At 46.3% G+C, this 10,978-nt stretch overlaps 1 pseudogene across 1 annotated transcript; it reads right to left on the bottom strand.

Annotated features, from left to right (window-relative positions):
* Nucleotides 1–1,637: 1,637 nt before the first annotated feature.
* Nucleotides 1,638–8,585, bottom strand: LOC311115675 (2-acylglycerol O-acyltransferase 1-like; annotated as a pseudogene). The gene is made up of 6 exons: nucleotides 8,489–8,585; nucleotides 8,093–8,271; nucleotides 7,245–7,426; nucleotides 6,770–6,944; nucleotides 2,455–2,654; nucleotides 1,638–1,792 (listed from the first exon to the last, which is right to left on the bottom strand). The product of its transcript is annotated as a 2-acylglycerol O-acyltransferase 1-like (transcript).
* Nucleotides 8,586–10,978: the final 2,393 nt, after the last annotated feature.

Below are 10,978 nucleotides of genomic sequence, written 5' to 3'. Positions count from 1 at the left end.
GAAGTCTGTGCCCAGTGGGGAGCACTCACCTTAACTTAGCTAGCATTTCCTAGCCTAATTGTAACCAAATATCCAAACAGAGATTCAGTGGGAAAAAAATCTGACATTGATTGATTTATCAAGATGAGTCCTCTGCTTGTCTCAAAGCAGCTCAATGTCACTGTCCCATTCAAAACGGTGCTTAAATTATCACCTAGTTGACAACACAATTGCTTTACATTTTTTATACTGGTTGGTTGACTTTGGGAGTTTCACGTAGGTCTAACCACAGCTCTATGAACTAACTAGCAGTGCACTCAGTTGACTAGAATAGTTTTACACCATTGCAGCTGCGCAAAAGATTCGCGGCTGACCCAAAATCATTCGGTGCCAAAGCCCCTGAAGCCTGGTCCTGGTGACGTCCCATCATCAATGATGTGTTGAATCGAATAATGCATCAAAGAGATGTTAAAGGCCCAATGCAGCTGTTTTTATATTCATTTCAAATCATTTCTGGGTATTAAGTACCTTACTGTAATAGATTTCCATTCAAATGGGAAAGAATTGCTTTTAAGCAAAACTATTTCTCAAGCAAGGATTTTGCTAGGACTGTCTGGGAGTGGTCCAAGTGGAGGGGAAACTGAAAATGATAGGTTTGGAACTCTTGTTATTGGTCTATTAACCAATTTACTGCATGGTGATGTCACCATGGAAAGTCGAAACTCTGCTGATTAGAAGGTCCTGTGTAGAGTGTATTTTCAACCAGCAACTATCAGGAAATAACACGGATTTTTTTTTTTATCACACTTATACAGTGTTAGTTTCATCAGCTGTTGTACAATATGATACAAAACACAGGAAAAACTGAATTGTGACTGCACTGGGCCTTTAAAGGTGAAAGTAAAGAAAATATGTTATGAATAAATAAATTACAAGAGGACAACTCGAAATCAGACAAAAATAGCTATGTATTTACACAAAATAAAGAACATTTGGACTTTAAAACCCAGTTATGCACATATCAGGCCTATAGCCTACATTAGTTTATTCTCACATACAGAAATATATTAGCTTACACAATCAATTCCCATGTCTTGGGAATTTAGTCATATATTTGTGAGAGTAACCACCTATGACTTCTACACTTTCCACAGAATTCTGCATGGCCATGTCATGATCCATGGGGTCAAAGAGTGAACCCCCCCATGTTTCCAAATGTTCAATCCCTTACAATGCAATGCAATCCTGATCTGATCCCATTTCCAATCCCTATTTCATGCCATTAACAAAATCTCACAGCACATTGCCTGCGATCTTACAACCTGTATGTGGTACTGTCTATTTATCATACAGGTTTATGACAATGGCATAGCAGGGGTTCATTTTAACAGCATCCTCTCTGTGCAGTAGCTCAGCTGGTGTGGTCTAAATGTAACCCTAATGTCATGTGACATGAATGTCTATTTTAGCATTGCTGCCTGCTCCTCACAGGCAGAGAGAACGAGAGACTGGGAGTAGAGAGAAACCTGACACTCCCCACGACCGCAGAGGGACTAGTACGCAAACATCACCCATGCAGCCCTGCATGTGTTCCCTTGGTGCACCAAACACCAAACACAATCTGACATGCCCCATTTGTGCCATGAGGTCCAATGAGGTTAGCAGCAGGAAAGAGCTGGTCGTGAATGGAGCCTGTACTCAGCCTTGTCCTGCTCAAACAGCTTAGCCAGTGCCTCCAGGTAACAGCCATGCAGCCTGTCCACCTCAGCTGACGAGGGGCTCACATTCCTCTCCACCACTATGGGCTCTCCCACTGAGAAAGAGATGGAGGGAGGAAGGGAACGGAAGGACTGAAAGACTGGCCAAGGGTAGATGGAGAGAGAGATAGGCAGTGGAGAAAGAGAGAGTAAAAATACAGATAGGGTTCAGTTAGAGCAGAAAAGGAAAGGCAGAGGAATTACAGAATGTTAAAATGTAGTGACTCAGAGGAGGAACTTGAAAGAAAGGGAGGGGAGAGATTAAGGAAGTGGAACAGAGGGCAAGACTGAGGACAGGACACATGAGTTTACAGCTCTGAGGTGATTTGATTGGCTGTAGCCCAGTGACCCTTCACTGTGGACGGCTCTGTTCCAGCTGGTCATGATGTCCTGGCTGACCACAGCTGCTGCCACGGTTACAGTTACACATAAGACAGTCACCTATGAACCAGTTTACCAGTTTCTCATATATGTTGGCTGTTCTCTCTCTCCCCCAGTGAGCTTTCATTTTGCCATCTGGGTGATGACTAGCTGACTAGAAGAATTCCTACAATCAGAGCACTGTGACTGCACATTGTTTCTGAATGTTGTTTGTAAATAGTTTTCGGAAAATGTTTCCCCATAGACACAAAAGGGTCATATTTTAGTCTCTATTCCTCCTCGTCACCTCTCTCTTCCCATTACTCTCCACCCACATTGTCCCCCATCCCCCACTCACCGATGGTGTAGATAGGTTATCTGAAGGGCATGAAGCCCAAGCTATACTGGAAGACCCCCCGGGCGTGGAACAGAGGCAGGCTGAAGCCCAGGGTCTTCCTCATGCCCTCCTGGATGGTACGGACCAGGGAGCCCTTCGTGTTCTTTAGTTGATTAAACAGATAATTCTCCCCAAAGGAGAACACTGGCACCAGGTGAGCCCTGCACACAGGAGAGGGTGAGAGAACAAGTCCGAATTTTTACCAGCGGCATAATTCCATGTTTGACTGCAGCCTCATAATTTGACATTTGTGGTTGTTTGCAAAATCAATGTATTTCAATGTGATCTGATCCTTTTTGGAATTTTTTTGCTAAAAAATCTATGTTCCTGCCATTATTGCTCTCACTATCTCCCTCATCACTCCCAGTGTCAAGGTGTCAGTTTGATGTGGTAGGACGAAGTCAGGCGCAGGACACAGAGCTAATCGAAAATGTACTTTACTCGTAGGTAACGTAAATAACATAACCACCACGCAGGAAGGAAACAAACCCGCTCACCAGACGACAACCAAACATGAACAAACACGCACAAAATACAGTGGGAGCCAGAGGGTTAAATAGGGAAGTAATTAATACATAATGGGAACCAGGTGTGAACAATAAAGACAAGACAAGTAGAACACAGAAACATAGATCGGTAGCAGCTAGTACTCCGGTGCCGACAAACGCCGAAGCCTGCCCGAGCAAGGAGGAGGAGCAGCCTCGGCTGAATCCGTGACAGTACCCCCCCCCCCCCTTGACGCGCGGCTCCAGCCGTGCACCGACACCGGCCTCGGTCGGCACTCGCCTTTTGTCGCCTGATGGCCCGTTGCAGGCGTACATGGGCAGCGTTCCAGGTCTCCTCCAAGCGCCGAAACCATTCATCCACCGCAGGTGCCTCGATCTGGCTATGATGCCATGGTGCCAGGACCGGCTGATAACCTAGTACACACTGAAATAGAGACAGGTTAGTGGAGGAGTGGTGGAGGGAGTTTTGGGCCATCTCTGCCCAGGGGATGAAAACCGACCACTCCCCCGGCCGGTCCTGGCAATAGGACCGCAGAAACCTACCCACATCCTGGTTTACTCTTTCCACCTGCCAATTACTCTCGGGGTGAAACCCTGTGGTAAGGCTGACGAGATCCCCAGACATTCCATGAACGCCCTCAAGACCCTTGAGGTGAACTGGGGACCCTGATCAGATACAATATCCTCAGGTACCCCGTAGTGCCGGAAGACGTGTAAATAGGGTCTCCGCAGTCTGTAGGGCCGTAGGGAGACCGGGCATAGGAATGAGACTGCAGGACTTAGAAAACCGATCCACAATGTCCAGGATCGTGGTATTCCCTTGTGACGGTGGAAGGTCCGTAACGAAATCCACCGATAGGGGGGACCACGGCCGTTGTGAAACAGGGAGGGGTTGTAATTTCCCTCTGGGCAGGTGTCTAGGTGCCTTACACTGAGCGCACACCAAGCAGGAGGAAACACAAACCCTCACATCCTTGGCTAAAGTAGGCCGCCAGTATTTCCCACTAAGACAGTGCACTGTCCGACCGATGCCAGGATGACCAGAGGAGGGTGACGTGTGAGCCCAATAGATCAATCGATCGTGGACCTCTAACGGCACGTACATATGACCCTCTGGACACTGGGGGGGAGTGGGCTCTGTACGTAACGCCCACCCGATGTCCGTGTCAACCTCCCACACCACTGGTTCCACCAGACACGACGCCGGAAGTATGGGAGTGGGCTCAATGGACCTCTCCTCTGTGTCATACAGTCGGGACAGGGCGTCTGCCTTAGCGTTCTGGGAACCTGGTCTGTAAGAAAGTGTGAACACAAAATGAGTGAAAAACATGTCCCACCTTGCCTGGCGAGGGTTTAATCTCCTCGCGGCACGGATGTACTCCAGATTGCGATGGTCAGTCAAAATGAGAAAAGGTTGTTTAGCTCCCTCAAGCCAATGCCTCCACACTTTCAGAGCTTTAACCACAGCTAACAGCTCCCGGTCCCCCACATCATAGTTGCGCTCTGCCGGGCTGAGAAAAGAAAGCACAGGGGCGGAGTTTTGGTGGCGTACCCAAGCGCTGAGACAGTACAGCTCCTATCCCAGCCTCGGATGCGTCCACCTCTACTGTGAATGCCAAGGAGGGATCCGGATGAGCCAGCACCGGAGCCGAGGTAAACAGGTCCTTCAGGTGACCAAATGCCCTGTCCGCCTCGGCTGACCACTGCAGGCGCACCGGTCCCCCTTCAGCAAGGAGGTAATGGGAGCCGCTACCTGACCAAAGCCCCGGATAAACCTCCGGTAGTAGTTGGCAAACCCAAAAAATCGCTGCACCTCCTTAACCGTGGTTGGAGTCGGCCAATTACGCACGGCCGAAATGCGGTAAATCTCCATCTCCACCCCTGGCGCGGACAGGCGGTGCCCTAGGAATGAGACTGACTTTTGAAAGAACAGACATTTCTCCGCCTTGACGTACAGGTCATGTTCCAACAGTCGACCAAGCACCTTGCGCATCAGGGACACATGCTCGGCTTGTGTAGCGGAGTATATGAGAATATCATCTATATACACCACTACACCCTGTCCGTGCAGGTCCCTGAAAATCTAATCTACAAAGGATTGGAAGACTGATGGAGCGTTCATCAACCCGTACGGCATGACGAGGTACTCATAGTGCCCAGATGTGGTACTAAATTCCGTCTTCCACTCATCTCCCTTCCGGATACGCACCAGGTTGTACGCGCTCCTGAGATCCAATTTTGTGAAGAAGCGTGCCCCGTGCAATGACTCCGTCATACTAGCAATGAGCGGTAGTGGATAACTGTACTTGACAGTGATCTGATTGAGACCCCGGTAGTCAATGCACGGGCGTAAACCTCCATCCTTCTTCTTCACAAAAAAGAAACTTGAGGAGACAGGTGAAGTGGATGGCCGAATGTATCCCTGCCCCAGAGATTCGGAGACATATGTTTCCATAGCCGCCGTCTCCTCCTGTGACAGGGGATACACGTGACTCCGGGGAAGTGCAGCGCCTACCTGGATGGGCTGGTAATTGAGTCGCCTTCTTTTTACAGAAGGCGAGAGCCAAATCGGCATATTCGGGGGGAATGTGCATGGTTGGCCCACTCGAGCGCTCTTCCCGACAGACAGGAGATGAGGGCGGACACGCTCTCGTATCCCGAGGGATCCGGGTGGATGGTAGCCAGGTAGAGCTCTACCTGGAGCAGAAAACCCTGGCACCCGGCAGCTGTACCATCGTATGCCCTCGGGAGTGAGAGCCGAATCCCACTGGACCCAGGTGACGAAGGGGTGGACAGCGGTGTGGGTGGGGGTGTAGTTGGAGGAGGTGTAGGATAACCACCTCTCTCTCATCGCTCCATAGTGTTCAACACGCGCTCCATTGCGGTGCCGAGAGTCTGGATCATGGTCGCCTGCTGTTGGACACGTTCCTCCATTGATCCGGACGAAATGAATGTACCTGCTGACTCCATTTAAGGTGCGTGTTTCTGTCAGGGTGTCAGTGTGATGCGGTAGGACGAAGTCAGGCGCAGGACACAGAGCTAATTGAAAACGTACTTTAATCGTAGGTAACGTAAATAACATAACCTCCACGCAGGGAGGAAACAAACCCGCTCACCAGACGACAACCAAACATGAACAAACACGCACAAAATACAGTGGGAGCCAGAGGGTTAAATAGAGAAGTAATCAATACATAATGGGTACCAAGTAGAACACAGAAACATAGATCGGTAGCAGCTAGTACTCCGGCGACGACGAACGCCGAAGCCTGCCCGAGCAAGGAGGAGGAGCAGCCTCGGCTGAATCTGTGACACCCAGCTCATCCTCGGCTCACACCAATCTATCTAAAATGGAATGTAGAGCGGCTACCCATAATCCTTCTGACCCGAGTGTATCCTAGTTCTGTTTTTAACAACTAAATGCCCAGTCAAATTAATGATTCTTTCAAATCTCTGAGCGGAGGGTATAAATCGGTTATTTTAGCAGGTGTGTGTGTGTACTGTAAATATTACAGTGCATTTCCTTTCCCCTCCTTTCATCTCAACACATCTGTCAATTAAAGCCCTGGGGTTAAGATTCATAGTTCACTTCATGGCCTACAGTACATTCAGTAACGGCCCTTACGGAGGAGATTTCAGTCAACATTAACATTTCTAATACTTGATTTAAAACGAGATGGTTATAGATGATGAGTAGATTGATATCAAATAAGGCAGGAAGGATGCATTTGTAAGTGTACAAGCGGACCCAGGCCCAGACAGAGACTCATCCACACCTGAGAGCAATCTTGACAAAGCCCTTCCTGTTGAGGGCCTCCAGGATAAGGCTCCCAGGCCTGGCCTCCAGGGACTCTGCCGTCCCACCAATCACTATGATTGACACATTGCCCCCTCCCTTCTGGCTCAACACATGGGTAAGACTCTTCTTGGAACAAGATACAACCCCTTAGGGGAGGTACAGCACAGTATATTTAGAACAAATGTGGGCCAGGAAAAAACTTTTATTTGAAAAGACTTCCAATATCCACAATGAAGAAATAATTGTTGACAAACTAATACTGCACTACAGTGTGCCACACAATGTTTGGACCTTGAAATGTAATGTTTGGGTCCTTCAAAATGCACTCCAGTATTTACCTAACCTTAAAAGCCCACTGATAGTGTTTAAATGAGAAAGACCAGAAGCATTGTGGTGGAATGCATCTGATGGTTATGGTTCATAAATAAATCCTTAACAAGGTTCACCTAAGGACATATGGTACTCCCGGAAGAACGGGAAGCTGAACCAGACACCGGGGGTATGCAGGTAAGGAGTCACCTGTGTATTCTGTACAGAAATTCCCAAACACTCCGGCGACCAGGATTCCGTGAGGATGGAACCACATCAGGTAGTTCCTCTCTGGGTCCAGGTCACATGTCTTAATCAGCTGACCACAGACACAGACAAGACATGAACAGTGAGAGGACAATGGATAAGACATAGGTTGAGTTCCTGCCCAACTAGATGCGCAGATGTTGCATTGCGTCAACCAATGGTTGTGTGCTACGTCATCGACTGTGCAGTCGGGCATCAGATGGTTATGTCATATGATGTGGTTAGCTGATATGTTAAATACGTATCCAGGCCTTGTAAGATCTGGCATACTTCAGCAATGTAGTTCGGGCAGGAACTCATCCACAGAATGGGTGAATGTGACAGGGGGCTGGGCCTTTAGCCATGGGATCACCATGATGTATTGGCCAATGACCACTTTACAATTGCTTAGACCTATTTGAGCTATTAATACACCAATGGGCAGTGGATAAAGAGTGGGTAGGCAATCATGCTTGCCTTGAGACAAACGTCCTCAATTATATTTTCATCATTCAGTTAATAGGCGTTTGCATACAAATTGTGTTATTGTTGTATACAAATTGTGTTATTATTAATCCAACAATTCTGAGTGTCTTTACACACAGGCTGGTCTAAATTATGCAAAGAATGGTGTAATAACCTATTACTGTTGATAATAATGAGGCTTTATATTAGTTGGCCTCCATGCATCATTAAATGCATAGGCTACACAACCAGAAAACTTCATAAGCCTACTTACATGGATGGGGAAATAGTCTCTGAAGTGTTTCCACAATGTCCAGTGACGTACCCAGTCAGACCTGCGGCCCCCAGCCTGAGGTGTGTCCCAGTCCAGGTAGAGCCACAGGACATACAGTGTAGCCACGTGCCAGTATCCATTCAACACGATCACAACATACACACAAAAACAACACTGCGCTAGACAGACAGGACAGGATGGACGTGAGGAAAAATATGGCCATCACATGAGCAAGCACTGATTTGATTTGACCCCAACCCTGGGCCACCATGGTTATGATTTGATTTGACCCCAACCTTGGGCCACCATGGTTGTGATTTGATTTGACCCCAACCCTGGGCCACCATGGTTATGATTTGCTGAAGATGAGGAAGTGCGCAGTAGCCTACCAGTTACCTCCAAAGAGAAAGCAGAAGACCCATTGAAGAACTGCAGCTGTCTGTAAACGTCGGTTGAGCGGGATATTCAAGGGTGCAAACTCTATCTTGACCATGTCTGCGGTTCCCACTCCCGAGTTCTAAAAGGGACTTGTTCCGCGGTGTCAGGGGCACAGAGCAGGGGAAGGGTCACTATCTAATGCCCCTGTCCTTGCCAAAATATTTTTATACTTAGCAGCTTTAACAAGGCGGTCATCCAAGTTCGTGGCATTTTGGCGAGACTTCATGCGCAGGACTATTCAAGTCAAATACAAATTATAGGCTATACTCATTTTTGTGTGCCTGGTCGCTTACCATACTCTTGACTTTATCAACTTCCAAAACTGCTCTAAATAGGCTGTTCTAAAAGTGATTGCTATATCAGGTTTTAGCCTACTCTGGTTTCTTTGTTCTCGCACCATCTTGTGGAAAACATGAAGTACAACCAAGGAGTTTAATTGAGGACACCCAGAGAGGAAGAGGCGAAGCGAGAGGTTTTACTCCGCCCAAACTCTGTCCACAAACATAAACGCACAAAGTGAGGAATTTTTGTATGGAGGTCAATGAGAGAGTATCGAATTTGGTCTACAAAAATGTAATTGCTAATTTGCTATGTGAGGCATATTTGATCAAATAGAAGCTTCGTAATGGTTAGGTTGTTACGAATGCACTGATATACGTGGCATTTAGGCAACTTACCCAAAACGACTTTATATCGGAGTTGTGCCTGTTGTCATAGAGACAGTTAGAGGACTCATCATGGATATTTTAGCATAGACATTGCCATTGAGGGATTCCACCATTTTAAAGTAGTCAACTGGGTGGGGATTCCTATGAGTTGAGCGCAATCAGCCAATGAAGAAGAAGAAAATTGACTACTTTAAAATGGATATAGCATAAATAGCACTGCCCATGCTGTCACAGATACAAAAATGAGTCAATCTATCAATTCAATTCAATGGGCTTTATTGGCATGGGAAACATATATTTACATTGCCAAAGCAAGTGAAATAGATAATAAACAAAAGTGAAATAAACAATCAGAAATTAACAGCAAACATTACATTCACAAAAGTTCCAAAAGAATAAAGACATTTCAAATGTCATATTATGTCTATATACGGTGTTATAATGATGTGCAAATAGTTGAAGTACAAAAGGGAAAATAAATCAACATAAATATGGGTTGTATTTACAATGGTGTTTGTGCTTCACTTGTTGCCCTTTTCTTGTGGACACAGGTCACAAATCTTGCTGCTGTGATGGCACACTGTGGTATTTCACCCAATAGATATGGTAGTTTATCAAAATTGGATTTGTTTTCTAATTCTTTGTGTAATCTGAGGGAAATATGTGTCTCTAATATGGTCATACATTTGGCAGGAGGTTAGGAAGTGCAGCTCAGTTTCCACCACATTCTGTGGGCAGTCAAAACTTTAGTTAATTTTGGGTCAGTCACAGTGGTCAGGTATTCTACTACTGTGTACTCGGTTGAGGTCCAATTAGCATTCCAGTTTGCTCTGTTTTTTGGTTAATTCTTTCCAATGTGTCAAGTAATTATATTTTTGTTTTCTCATGATTTGGTTGGGTCTAATTGTGTTGCTGTCCTGGGGCTCTGTGGGGTCTTTTGTTTTTGTGAACAGAGCCCCAGGACCAGCTTGCTGAGGAGACTCTTCTCTAGGTTCATCTTTCTGTAGGTGATGGCTTTGTTATGGAAGGTTTGGGAATCGCTTCCTTTTAGGTGTTTGTTGAATTGATAATTAATGGGTATTGTCCTAATTCTGCATGCATTATTTGGTGTTTTATGTTGTACACGGAGGATGATTTTGCAGAATTCCCATTTTGTGAATTCTTGGTTGGTAAGTGGACCCCAGACCTCACAACCATAAAGGGCAATGGGTTTTATAAATTATTAAAGTTTTTTTTGAGCCAGATCCCATTTGGGATGTCAAATTTCCTGTTCCTTTTGATGGCATAAAGGCCCTTCTTGCCTTGTCTCTCAGATCGTTCAGAGCTTTGTGGAAGTTACCTGTGGCGCTGATGTTTAGGCCGAGGTAGGTATAGTTTTTTTGTGTGCTCTAGGGCAACGGTGTCTAGATGGAATTTGTATTTGTGGTTCTGGCAACTGGACCTTTTTTGGAACCCCATTATTTGTGTCTTACTGAGATTCACTGTCAGGGCCCAGGTCTGACAGAATCTGTGCAGAAGATCTAGGTGCTGCTGTAGGCCCTCCTTGGTTGGGGACAGAAGCACCAGATCATCAGAAAACAGTAAACATTTGACTTCAGATTCTAGTAGGGTGAGGCCAGGTGCTGCAGACTGTTCTATTGCCCTCGCCAATTCGTTGATATATGTATATGTTGAAGAGGGTGGGGCTCAAGCTGCATCCATGTCTCACCCCACGGCCCTGTGGAAAGAAATTTATTTTCTGCCAATTTTAACTGCATACTTGTTTGTGTACTTGGATTTT

This window comes from Coregonus lavaretus (assembly GCF_964263955.1).
Source record: "Coregonus lavaretus genome assembly, contig: HAP1_SCAFFOLD_2547, whole genome shotgun sequence".
NCBI lineage: Eukaryota > Metazoa > Chordata > Actinopteri > Salmoniformes > Salmonidae > Coregonus > Coregonus lavaretus.
This window is presented reverse-complemented; position numbering and strand designations above follow the sequence as displayed.